General features: G+C 32.2%; 1 pseudogene across 1 annotated transcript; it reads left to right on the top strand.

Annotated features, from left to right (window-relative positions):
- Nucleotides 1–9,444: 9,444 nt before the first annotated feature.
- On the top strand, nt 9,445–13,055 carry LOC124845517 (acyl-coenzyme A thioesterase 2, chloroplastic-like; annotated as a pseudogene). Its single transcript, XR_015783613.1, has 5 exons — nt 9,445–10,038; nt 10,599–10,776; nt 11,673–12,139; nt 12,390–12,518; nt 12,756–13,055. The product of XR_015783613.1 is annotated as an acyl-coenzyme A thioesterase 2, chloroplastic-like (transcript).
- Nucleotides 13,056–13,909: the final 854 nt, after the last annotated feature.

Raw genomic sequence — 13,909 nt, forward strand, 5'->3', positions numbered from 1 at the left:
TGATAAAATATGGTATAAGCGGACCAACCATGTACTAAAATAAATAACGCATAATAGGATATGTTATATTGCAAGAAATGTCTACTATTTTGGGCTGCCAGAGTTAACTTAAAATACTTAAACTATAGTTAATTCATACTTTTTTAAACTTAAAAAACTAATAATACAGTTAACTAAAAACTAATTAAACTAATTAATAATACAGTTTAAAAATACTGAACTATCTTACATTCAGTGCAGTTAACTACAATTTAGGTTTATATTTGTTTTCCCAATCACGACTTCATTTGCTTTTTGCCTTACATCTCGATCATCTCACTCACTCAGTGCTGCTGTTGAAGGTTGCCGCTATTGAAGGCTGTCGCCAAGGTTACCGTTGTTGAAGGTTCGCTGTCGTCGAGGTTACCGTTGTCGAAGGTTCGCCGTCGTTGAAGGCTTGCCGCTATCGAAGGCTTTGCCGCACTCTGTCGTCACCGAACTGTCGAAGGTTCTACCACCATCGTTGAAGATTCTGAGGACACTTCTCCTTTAACTGGAAAAGAGAAGCAAATCTGGAACCCTAAGGTACGAATGTTTTTCCTGTTGTTCAAACATTTTTGAAATGTATTCTTAGTTGTTTAAACATTTTGTTAGACATCTTGTAACGATTGCTTGTACGTGGAGAGAGCATTTGGGGTTCTTCCATCATCAGTGGCCAAGGTACTTTATTATTCCAATAAGGGTTTTAAATTACCATATGGGGTTCTTCCATCATCGTTAAACACTACACCATGCTTTGCCAGTAGTTGTCCTGTTTATTGTGTATGAAGATTATTGTGTAGTTAGAAAAGTTAAACCAAAACGAAGCCTCACATGCCTCTTGTTACATTTCGCTGTATAAAGTATGAAACGATTTCCCAAAATAGTTATTTGGATAAAACTGAGATAAAATTGTTTGCCAATCAAAGTTTCCTTAGTGGTATATTTCATCTCAGTAATTAAAATTGGTGTACTTTGTGTGGCCAATTTTTGTTGAAAAGCAGTGCCACAATATTATGGTACTGTATTTGCATTTTATCCCAATTGTATTGCCAATGTCAACAACACTACTAAGTTCAAAGTTCTCGCTAAAATCTTAGTCCTACAGTAAAGAGATCGATAAATGATTGGGCACTGCCATTGGCTTGTGAAAAGAAGTTTAGTGAACTAGCAGATCAAAAGTTGGAGGGTAACTATGTGGAGGAAGAGCTTAAAAGAGTTGTTTTAATTGCTCTACTGTGTGCTCAGAGTCAGCCAGAGAAAAGGCCCACCATAATTAAATTAGCTTATTCTTTTTATTTAAATATAGAGTTCGATTACCATATACTTTTTCTCACTTTCTGTAGGATACATGTTTTATTCGAGGAATTACACTTCATTCTCATTATACTTCATATAGATGGCTACCTATCAAGTAGTAATATATTTTAATATTTATAAACTCTGAATTTGTTTTCAGAGTTTATCACAACACTTTCATCAATGTAGTGATGTGATTTCTGAATTTTTTTTCAGACCCTATATCATCATCATCATTTAGATAAATTTGCCTTTTATTTGATTGAACTCTTAATTAATGTAGTGACGTGAATGTCAGAAACGGTAGAAACCCTCACACCAAATACTTCTAGAATGGATCATTTACCTTCTTATATCGATTCATCGTCAATTGAGAATAGTAAAGGTCGATCAGATGTGTGGGGACATTTTACTAAACAAAACCCTTATTCTGAGAAGAAGGCTAAATGCAATTATTGTGGTGATTTGATTAAATATTTGGCTGGAACAAGCGGGATGAGGAATCATTTGACGAGATGCAAAGAAAATCCTAATAAAGAAGCATTCAAAAGGCCAAAGCTTTTATCATCAACTACAGAAGTTAGTGTTAGCCCTTCACCAACTATTTCTAAATTTGACCAAAATGCATCTCGAATGAAGTTGGTGAAGATGTGTGTGAAGTCCCAGCTTCCTTTTCGATTTGTGGAAAATGAGGACTTCCGTGACTTTGTATGGTCCTTGCAACCACGATTTGAAGTCCCATCCCGCACTACATTGAGGCGTGAAATGTGGGAACTCTATGAAGAGGAAAAAGCAAAGTTGAAAATGTTTCTATCAAAGCAGTGTGAGAGGGTTTGTTTAACTACAGACACATGGACTTCAATCCAAAACCTAAATTACATGAGTTTAACAGCTCACTTTATTGATAATGATTGGAAACTTCAAAAGAAAATTTTGAATTTTTCTCAAACAACGAGACATTCAGGGGAGCTCATTGCTAAACATGTTGAGGCTTGTTTGAATAATTGGGAGTTAAAGCGAGTCCTTAGCATCACTGTGAATAAGGCTGCAACAAATGATGTTGGGGTCCAGTACCTCAAAAGAAGGATGTTATCATGGAATTGTCTCATCTTAAAGGGAGAATATGTTCATATGTGTTGTTGTACTCATACATTAAGTTTAATTGTGAAGGAGGGCTTAAAGGAAATCAAAGATTCAATTTCAAAAATCCGAAGTGCAATTAAATATGTGAAATCTTCTCCCGCTAGATTTGCTAGATTCAAGGCATGTGTTGAACAAGAGGGAATTTCTTACAAAGGTATTATTTGTCTTGATGTTGAAACAAGGTGGAATTCAACTTACTTAATGTTAGAGGCAAGCTTGAAGTACAAAGATGCCTTTGTCTTGCTAGATATGCAAGATAAGAAATTTAGTGTTGAAATGGCCAAAAGTAATGGTGGTGTGCCATTAGAAGAGGATTGGGAATATGCGAGGTCTATTCTACCATTTTTAAAGATGTTTTATGACTCTACCCTACGCATTTCTGGTTCTTCTTATGTCACCAGTCATATGTATATGAAGGAGGTGTTTGGAATTGGTAAAAGGATTCAACAATATTTTGAGAGTAGTGATTTGAGCATAAAATTGATGGCAATGAGGATGAAGGGCAAGTATGAAAAATATTGGGGAAATCCTAATGGAATTAATATCTTATTATTGATTGTTGTTGTGCTTGACCCTAGGAGTAAGTTGGATTTTGTTAATTACTTCATTGACTACCTCTTTGAATCTAGTATGGCCAATGAATTGAAATCAAAATTATTGTCATCTTTAAAAACACTTTATGAACAATATCAAGGTATTGAGGAGGGTTCTCAAAGTAGCCAACAAGAATCTCAACTAGATGATGATGATGATCCTCATGGAATGAGTTTCTACATAAGAGCTACAGGACGTAGATTTGATTATATATCAGAGCTTGATAAATATTTGAGAGAGGATCCTGAACCTTATATGAAGTTAGTTGAGCTTGATATTTTACATTGGTGGAAAGTCAACTCGACTAGATTTCCTATCCTTGCGAACATGGCTCGGTGTTAGCCATTCCTATCTCTACCGTAGCATCAGAGTGTGCATTCAGTACAGGAGGAAGAGTGGTTAGTCCTTATCGTAGTTGCCTAACGCCTAAAATAATGGAAGTGCTTGTTTGCACACAAGATTGGTTAAAAGGAACACCTTTCTCTATACTTTTTGACGAGGATCCTAAAGAACTTGATAAATTTGAGCAAGGTGAGATTATATGACAAATTTATATATTTTTTTTAATTTACATTTTACGTGTTAAAAAATGATTAAATATTTTATTTTATTTTTGTAGAGATAACATCTCAAGATGAAGTGGGACCTTCAAGTGCATCTATTAATTTGGATGATTGAAAATCAAGAAAGAAGCATTGATGTAAGTCCTCGACCTTAATGTAAGGCTATTGAAGATGTTATTCTTGAGCTTGAACTTAATGACTATTGTGTCTTGTTCTCCATCCACGGTTGTGTATAGAGAAAATTAGTATTTGTAGAGTTTGTTAATTTATGGATCACAAGTTGTTTTCCCTAACAATGGTTTTATGAAGTTTTGAATTCTTTACTCCATCTTCAATAGAGATTTGCTATTAGTGTCGGTATGCTACATTTTCATGGCCATATTGTTATAAGATATTGTGATAATTTTTCAGGAATAATATGATTTATTTTAAAAATGTGTCTCTAATACTTTTTCTTTGGTTTAATTATATGCAATAGATGGGAGAAAATGGTTATGGCTCTATATCCTGGTATACCAACAAGCTATATGGAGGGTTAGTATACATTTATATAACAATTATGCAAATACTTGTCAACTGATTTTAAATTTGTCAACATTTAAAATCTAACTATTATCTTTAACTATGCAGAATTAAAATATCAAACTAAGCTAGAAACATCAGCACTACAGCACTAAAAGAAAAATGGAATTGAAACTACTTATACGAGTTCCTAAGATCATGAGAACCAACAATTTTCAAACCCAAAATCATGTTTACAAGTAAAGTATTATATACTAATTCATTGAGCTTGTCATCTATTTCTGTAATCTTCAGATGTACCAACTTAGAAGGTTATCCTTTCGCTTCTACCACTGATTGTGTTCTGTCTTACTTGACTTTAATAACATTTCAGAAAAACAGACATGTATCAGGCTAAAAGGACAAGCACATGTCCATGACAAGAACATAGGTCATTCATGTCATGTGCCTATGAACTTAAACAAAAGAAAAGTTGTATTCCTTTTTTATATGAAGTAGTTTTAGTTACTCTACCAAGTTAGCCAAGAGTGGAAGATCCTACATTTGCACACAAATTTGTACACTATTTAGAAACTATATTAAGTGTATTAAAAAACTATCTTAGGAAGATCTAAGTATGATTAATAATAAATTGGGTAAGGAAATATGCTAAGTATCACATCAGTTCATGCATGATGAGACTATCTTATGTAATAGTAGATAGTTGAGGAATCTTAACTATTTTATGAAAGGAACATATAAATAGAATTAAACCATGTACACATTAGGAACATATAAATAGAATTAAACCATGTACACATTAGGAACATATAAATAGAATTAAACCATGTACACATTAGGATTCATAATCAACTTCAGTGGATGAAAAGAAATAATAATGAGAAAGGAAAATCCTACTAAAAGTGATGTTAATAAAACTAAGGTTCTTGAATAGAAATTAGTCTTTTGATAACACTCCATGTGAAGATTATGTACACATAATCTTATTCAAGAAATAGAATAAGTTTTTGACAGGAGTAAATTATTGTTCAGTTCTTACATATTTCTCTAAGTATAGAAGTACAGGAATTAAGACGAGTCAATAGTCCTTTAGCAATTATGCAAGGTTGATATGACAGTAAAAGGAGATAGCTATGACATCAATATGATGCCTTTTTTTCTGCTGAGTTATGCTTTATTCCTAAACTTCTTTTGTTGCTTTATTATAGATATGTATGGAAGCTTTAATGGATACAAATTTGGTGTCTCTGGTCTCCTTACCATAGAAACTCTGCTTTTACACATAAAAGTGAATGGGTGGAAGGCTTTGTGATTTTATTCTCCATGACAGAATCAAATAGATGACAGTGTTTTATACTTGTTTTTCCCAAACAAGTATAACAGAGAGATAAAGTGTTTGAAGATGGAGGTGGAGACTCTGCTGATGGAGATCATACAAAGCAGAAAATACTCTATGGAGATAGGAAGAAGCAACTCTTATGGGAATGAAAACTCTTATGTTTAGCTTTAATTGAGAACTGTAATTACATGTAATTGAAAACTGTTTTCAGTATCATTTAGCTTTAATTCTGAACTGTTTTCACAAAATAGTTTACTGAACTATATTGCAGTTAACTGAACTAAAAAATAGTTTAGTTAAGTTTTTTTGAACTATTTTTTAGTTCAGTTCAGTTTTTTTAAACTATTTTATAGTTAGTTGTAATGGATTTATAGTGCAGTGCAAATAGTGCAGTTTGCCCACCCCTAATTTTGGTTTGACAATAGATTCGTTAAAAGACAAATAACATAAGGATTTTTTTAAATAAAGAACTAAACTTGTTTTTCCTTTCACCAAATTTCTAAACAAAATGGTGTCAACTTTAGAAGAATTGTATGCTATGATTAAGGAAATGTACATTGTCCAAAAAGAAGATAAATACATCTAGCTATTGAAATGTTGTGGATAGAAAAAAAAAAGCATTTACTATTGTATGAAGTGCATTTATTCCATCAATCATTAACAAGCTCTTCAGATGAGAGAAAGACATTGAAAAGAGCTAAAACTACTCAACAACCTAAAATAGTTTTATAACAAGCTTTTGACATCACTGGGGTTAGCTTTTTGTTTAGTCAATTGTGTTTTATTTACCAATTTTGGTTTAAATTGTTCATAATTTGTTTATATATTTGTATGTCAATTTGTTGTGTATAGTATAAATTTTATTTATAAATTAACATTTAGCTATTAACTTGTCTCTTCTAGTGTTTCCTTGATTTGTATGTGAGGTAGGGAAAGAGCACACCAAAAGCACTAATCAGGCATAATCATAACAAACGTTGAGCTAAAAGACATTAAACAAGTGTTCATTGGAGAGCAACTCACTATTTTCTAAGTTTCGAATTTTTCTAAGATTTTTTTATTTAATTTTATTTAAATTTTGTTTTTCAGCATCACTCATTGGGATACTATACTCACCCAATGACCAAACACCATTGTTTCAGCACTCATTAAGCCATTATACTTGCCCAACAAATTTGGGCACTATGAACACACTCGTTGGGTGAACTAAGCTCGCCTGATGAATTTTTGTATCTGTTTATATGTTTAAAATTTAAATTTTTTAAAAAGGTTTTAGACAAGAAATCGTATCACTTGTCGAGCGAGTGGTCACGATTCCATTAACTATGTCAAAATTATCAATAGACAACACCCTTTAAAGAATGCTTATTTAATCAAGTACTCTAAATCAAAATATGAAACTAAAAGACAACACTTTATGAAATAAACGCTATAAAATTGACTACACATATATACCACTACATTCGAAAGGCACTACCTATATTTGATTTATATATTTTTTTAAAATAATAATTTTAGATAGACCAATAGAGAACATTTTTAGATTGAAGTGTCATGTATTATGATATATATATATATATATATATATATATATATATATATATATATATAAATAATGTTTAATTTAAAAAGCATCACCTGTTATTTATTAAAAAATTATTAAAAAAATTTTGCACCCTTTCACATTCCCTCTTCCTTTTTTTCCTTGTTTGTTCTCTTACTCATTTGTCTTTTTTCATATGTATTCCTATAAATAAACTCACATGCATCCATCACGTTCATCCTCGATGACAAACGTAGTTTATTTCTTCCGCAATCGTGAACATAAACACATTTTTCGTTTGAAGCCATGCGTGACTATTTGCAATTTGTTTCATTCAAGTGGTACAGTTGAAAGCTGAAACATGATTGAGTTAATGTATGATGTATTGTATTTTTGATTTCTTATAATATTGTGAGATCTTTTATTGAGTGGGTTTTTGAGGTGGTTTGTTGTTTGAAAGTTATTTAATGGTACACTTTTGGGATTGAGGCATTATTGATTAAGGGTTTGGGAAATGGAAAAAATAAGGGTTTAGGAGTGGATATGAGATTAACCTTTTTTTTATACAAATGATGTTTATTCTAAAGTAAACTTAAAAAGAAATTTAAACATTTTGTAATGAATGTGCACACAACATTGAGAGATAAAGAGAGATTAGAAGAAAAAAAGTGAAAAGTGAAAAGAAACAAAGAGAGTCAACACAAAGATAAGAATCTGGATGTGAAATACTTTATAGTTAAAAAAAATTCACCAAATTCTAACATGCCTTATGAAAAGTAAAATAATATTTTCAATTTACATGACATTGAAGTTGGTAGAGGAGAAATTGACATTTGATTTTGGTTGTTTGTCAGCAAGAACAATTGAAGACGAAAAACTACAATATCAAGAGAAGTTGAAGAAAAAAATAGCTACAATCCACTAAGAAGCCGAAGAAAAGAAGGCATTTGTCGAGGACAATGAAATAATAGGCAAACTCTAGAAAAGGAGCACTACATGAAAAGGTTGTATTACCAATGGAGAATTATCGACGACTTCAGATCAGTCGGGAAATGATGATTACCGATAAAATTATCGACAATCTATCGTTTTCTCGTTTCCGACAGATATTTCTGTCAGTAATTCGTTGATAAAATAAATTATCGACGGATCTTGATTGTCAGTAATGTTTCAGATTTTCATTTCGCACTCAAACCCTTATTCCCTCAATCCCTACTTTAATTTCCCAATCTTAGAATCCTCACAAGGGCAATAAGCATTGACTACTAGAGTTTGCTTGCTTCCATAATGCTTCAATCGCGACATGTGCTCGTGAACCACAAAAAAATCTTATAGTGTATTAAAATCTTCAAACAACCAAACATATAAATCATAAACATAGAAAGATATTAGAAAAAAATATTTAAAATAATAATTTTTATAAAATAAAATTCAAATTAATTGACTTATTTATATTTAAAATTTTTAATTAATAAAATAATGGAATGCCAATTATAAAAAATATTTCTCAAATAATTTTTTTATAGAACCTTACAAAAATAACTTATCTCTCAATAATCTTATTTTATCTTTATTTGTTTACTTGACGATTTTATTATTATTATGAAATTTAATTTTATATCGTAATATAATTCATTTGAAATTAAAAATATTAATTTTTTTAAAATTTATCAATTTATTTTAATATGTATATATTTGTTATTAAAAACTAAAATAAACATAATCCAAACCAAATTAAATTAGAATGAATCAAATTATATTTGGTTAACAATAACAGTAGTTGAATTGAATAACATTTCCATCAAGATATATATGGCATACCTTTATTTTTACAAAAATAAAGAAAAAGAATAAATTAATTAATTAAAAATGACACTTGTTAGAGATATTAATTAAAAAGTTAATTCACATTACATTGATAAGAGAAAATAACATTTTTATGACAGTTATTTTGAGTGGGCAGTATCATAATTAGGGATAACAATTTTACCTGTGGGCACGGGTATCCGTGGATAAAATCTGTGGCGGATGGTAACTATCCGCTAATATTTACTATCTGCAGGTAATGGATAGCGGATATTTTAATACCCGTTTCTAAACGGGTTGGATACACGTAGTATACTATCTATGAAAAGTTAAAAAGAAAAAATTTATATATTTTTTAATTAAATTAATTAAAAATAAAATAAAATTATATTTTATTAGGTTAAATTTAATTTTAATTTATATTTATTTTATATTATATTATATATATATATATATATATTTTTTTTTAATTTTATTTAAATTTTATTTTAAATATGTGTTAAATATTTTTTTTATTTTTCATAAATATTTGTAGGTATTCGCGAATTTTTGAAATAAGGTACGTTTTAAACGGGCATCGGATGAAATAACAGTTACGATTTTATCCTACATATCGATTGCGGGTAGAGATTACCCGTGTCAAACCTTGCGATCCCAAATCAGAATCCCATCCAAGCAAGGAAGGATTTTTACTAGTTGTCATAATTTGAACATTACCTCACCATCTCTAACTTGTGTGGAATACCCTGCATTCAATTTTCACCATGCAACTCTTGAGAAACCCAAAACCATGTGTTTCCCAGTTCCACCATCTTCTCAGACTCAAAATCACACCCAATTCCTCTTGCCCTTCCAAACATTTCTCAATTGTTTCCACCACAGACCCAACAACCACCGAACCGACAACACCAACGACATCGACACCTGTTCTGATCGATGCTGGATCTTCTAACCGTAAACCCGTTAATCTGTGGCCGGGGATGTTTCATTCCCCTGCCATATACGCTCTCTGGGAAGCCAGATCCTCCACTTTGGAAAAAACCAATGGCCCCTCTCTTCCCAAAGCCCCCTCCCGAAGCAGAACCACCATCTTCTACAACTTCTCCTCTGATCACATGCTTCGTGAGCAGTATCGGAACCCTTGGAATCACATCAGGATGGGCAAGCTGGTCGAGGACTTTGATGCTCTCGCTGGCACCGTTGCATTCAAGGTCTTCTTCTTTTTCCAATTTTACTTCTGGGTTATGTAATTTGCTGGATTGAAAATCTTGGGTTTTGCTCATTTTGATCGAACAGCTTCAAGTTATGTTTTTTTTTTTTCTTTTTTGTGCTGTCAATCACTTGTTTCGTCTGACAAAGAAACTCCTGTTAGTTGTTGACATATTTTTAGGTTTGTTAAAGAGAACAATTGAAAATAGTTTTTTTATGAATTAAAATGAACTTATGCTTCTAAAAGTTGTTTAATATAATACATTTTCCCTAAATTTGTTGTCCGTAAAATAATTTTAACTTACTAAGGATTTTTCTTTTCTTTTATTTAGAAGTGCTTGTAGAAATTTGTCTAAATATAGCTATACTTTTTGGTTGTGCATTGTGCAGAGCCAAAAATAAATAAACATTTACTGTAAAGGAAAAGTAAATTATTTTTGTCGCTGTGGAAATATTCATCAGTGGATGTTTTCATTCAGAAGTGTGTTGCTAACAGTACTTGGGGAGATTTTTGTATTTGTTGGTTTTGGTTATTGAAGCTTTTTCCCCCACTTCTGAGCAGCACTGTTCTAATGAAGATGGCACAGCAAGGCCCCTTCTACTGGTCACTGCTTCTGTTGATAAGATGGTTCTAAAGAAGCCAATACATATTTCTGCTGATTTAACCATTGTTGGTGCTGTTACCTGGGTTGGCCGGTCATCCATGGAGATTCAACTGGAATTGATTCAGTCCGCACAAGGTCCTATAGGATGAATACAAGTTTATCCTGCTTTTTGGCCGTTGTTTTATGAAATTATGGTTTATTTTTTTAATTATAATAATAAGTGCTCAGAAATAGACAGATAACATGTTACTATATACAGAATAAGAATCTGAGAAACTTGCTTAGGGAATACGTCATAGAGATGAAATAGAACGAAGGGTCTATCTGAAGAGAATACAACATCTATTTATTGAGAAAAGGTAGTGAGGGCTATGAGCTTGTAGCTAACTGACAAACTCTAACACAACAATTTACTTTACATCAATTATAAAGTTACAACAACCATTAGCTTTATAGGTTAATACATGTATTGTGTCATGAATTTTGCTCAATTTTCTTTCCATTGTGTTTATGTTTATTTTCATTTAATGCAGCGTGTTTACTGTAAGAAAGCCAATGTAAGAACCACAACCGCTTCATTTGAGTGTTCACAGCTAGTTAATCTGAAACACATCAAAGTTTGGTTATTATTTTTTCCAAATTGGTGGTGCAAACCCTTTGTAGGATGAAGGCTTATTAAATCCCTTATCCCTTATCTATCCTAGTCTGCTGTCTAGCGTGAACATTTACTTGCTGCTGTAAATAACATGAAAACGTTCAGAATGACGGAAGTAAAATTCCAATGATGGAGTAACCAGGGGATGAGCATTTTCATATATATTACTGGATTACTTTTCTTTTCTCTTAATATAGTTCGCTGCACTAGTAGGTTCTTGTATCAAAACAGCAAACAAATATTGATTAAGAGCCCGTTTTTTATGTTCTAGTTTTGTAAGCTCAAATCATATCTTTGTAATGTTTGTCTTTCAATTCCCTTCCAGTTCTGCATGGCATTCGTTATCAGCTTACCTGACACTAAAACTTGGTGACAGGGAATCCCAATATATCGAATTCACCTGCACTTGTAGCCAAGTTTACATTTGTGGCTCGTGACTCTGCCACAGGAAAAGCTGCCCCGATTAACCAGGTCTCACCTGAAAATGAGGAAGAAAGATTGCTCTGGGAGGAAGCAGAAGAAAGGAACAAGTTAAGAAAAAGAAGGAATCAAGAACAGAAACATGGAGAGTGTGAAGACACTTCTAGGCTCAAAGCACTATTGGCTGAAGCACGTATCTTCTGTGACATGCCAGCACTGGCTAACAGAGATAGCATCCTGATGACGGATACTTGCCTACAAAACTCTTTTATCTGCCAGCCACAGCAAAGAAACATCCATGGCCGTATCTTTGGGGGATTCTTGATGAGAAGAGCCTTTGAACTTGCCTTTTCAACTGCTTATGCCTTTGCTGGTGCTGCTCCTCATTTCCTGGAAGTTGATCATGTCGATTTTTTTAAACCAGTAAGTACCCACCAAGGACAATACTATTTCTTCTAAATATACAATGATGTTGTAATCAGTAGTAATCTCTGGTCCTTATCATTCAATAATGGAACTCTCCACCCTCTAAGGGAATAGATAATCATGATGATCTCATTTATGTGATCATCACTTTGGTACATGGACTGGGTAGAAAAACATTGGTAAAGGTTATATTCCATAGAAAAGACATTTAAAGAAGACATTCAACTGAAACAAGTTGATGATGCAGGTGGACGTTGGAAATTTTCTTCGTCTCAAATCTTGTGTTCTGTACACGGAACATGACAACTCAGATGAACCCCTTGTGAATGTTGAGGTTGTTGCACATGTGACAAAGCCTGAGCACCGCTCTAGTGAGGTATGCACTATACACATTATATAACAACTTTTCTTCTGACACAAAATTTAGTTGTGAAAAGACATCTTGTCTTTTATAATTTGAGAGAGAGCAAAGAGGTACTAGGACTGTTGTCGGCAAAGCCCTGCTAATCAGTTAACATCAGATTATATATCTATTATCTAATGGAATACAAAAAATGAATGCCTCACTTTGATTTGAAATTTACATGTTCACATCATGCTTTTCTCCAAACAGGTATCTAACAGATTCTACTTCACATTTGGGGTTGATCCTGAGGGTATTAAAAATGGGTTAAGGATTCGACATGTTGTTCCTGCTACAGAAGAGGAAGCACGGAAGGTGCTTGAACGCGTTGATGCTGAGAACTTAACTTTGGTTAAAAAAGATGGCAATCTTCAAGTGGTAAAGGAGCACAAGAGTACACCTAACACAAATATCTTACGGAGTAGCTTACGGAGTAGCTTACCGACTATCAGTGAACCTTTGTTGATTGACCTTCGTAAGCTATTAAATTAATATTATTTTTCAAGACAACTTCAGTATTGTCAAGTAGTATTTAAGGAAATAGATAGGGTTAACTTAATTCTGAGTCGTCTCTCAATGAACACGGAATTGTTTTTGAATATCTGACTCTTATGAATGTTATGCAATGCTTATGAATAAAAGTAATGGTTTAAGAATGTTTAAAGAATAAATAAGAAACTTAAAAACAGTTATGATGAAATAGGCTAATTCCACTGCTTTTCCAAGATAGATTCATCATCGGTTATTCACAGATAGGTTCAATTGATTATTATTTAAGTTTCAAATTAATTAAAGTATATTCTTAATTAATTTGAGGGCGATTATGCCTTTAACCAAAATAAATTTTCAATTAAATGCAAAACCTTACTAGATTATTCACAATAAATTCAACCAAAGTACATTCTCAATTGTATTTAATTATGTTTATTCTTAAATTTCCTAACCAAATTAAAAGTTAATCAATCAAAGTAAATTCTCAATTGATTATAGTTGAAATTATTACTAATCAATCATAATAAAAATCATTTAATCATATGAAAGTTCCTAAATTAAATCAAAGTAGATTCTCAATTAATCCTAGAAACCTTAGAACTCATATAATCAATATGCATGTAGATTCAAACACATTATGATGCAAAAATCTTTACTTTTAATTTGATAGAGAGATGAAAGACATAGAGAGAGAACAACTTAAATTAATAATCAAAATAAACAATTGCATTAACTCAATCTAAGCTCATAATCCAAGAGTTGAATACAAGATGAAAGAAAAGTGAGAGGAGTATGAGAGAATGAATGAATGAAGTGAGCTCATAATCCATAATGGAATTACAGTAGAATAGCCCTAGAGGCTTAGGTCTCCA

The sequence above is a fragment of the Vigna umbellata genome, chromosome 1, assembly GCF_029865625.1.
Source record: "Vigna umbellata cultivar VRB3 chromosome 1, Vumbellata_1.0, whole genome shotgun sequence".
Taxonomy (NCBI): Eukaryota; Viridiplantae; Streptophyta; class Magnoliopsida; order Fabales; family Fabaceae; genus Vigna; species Vigna umbellata.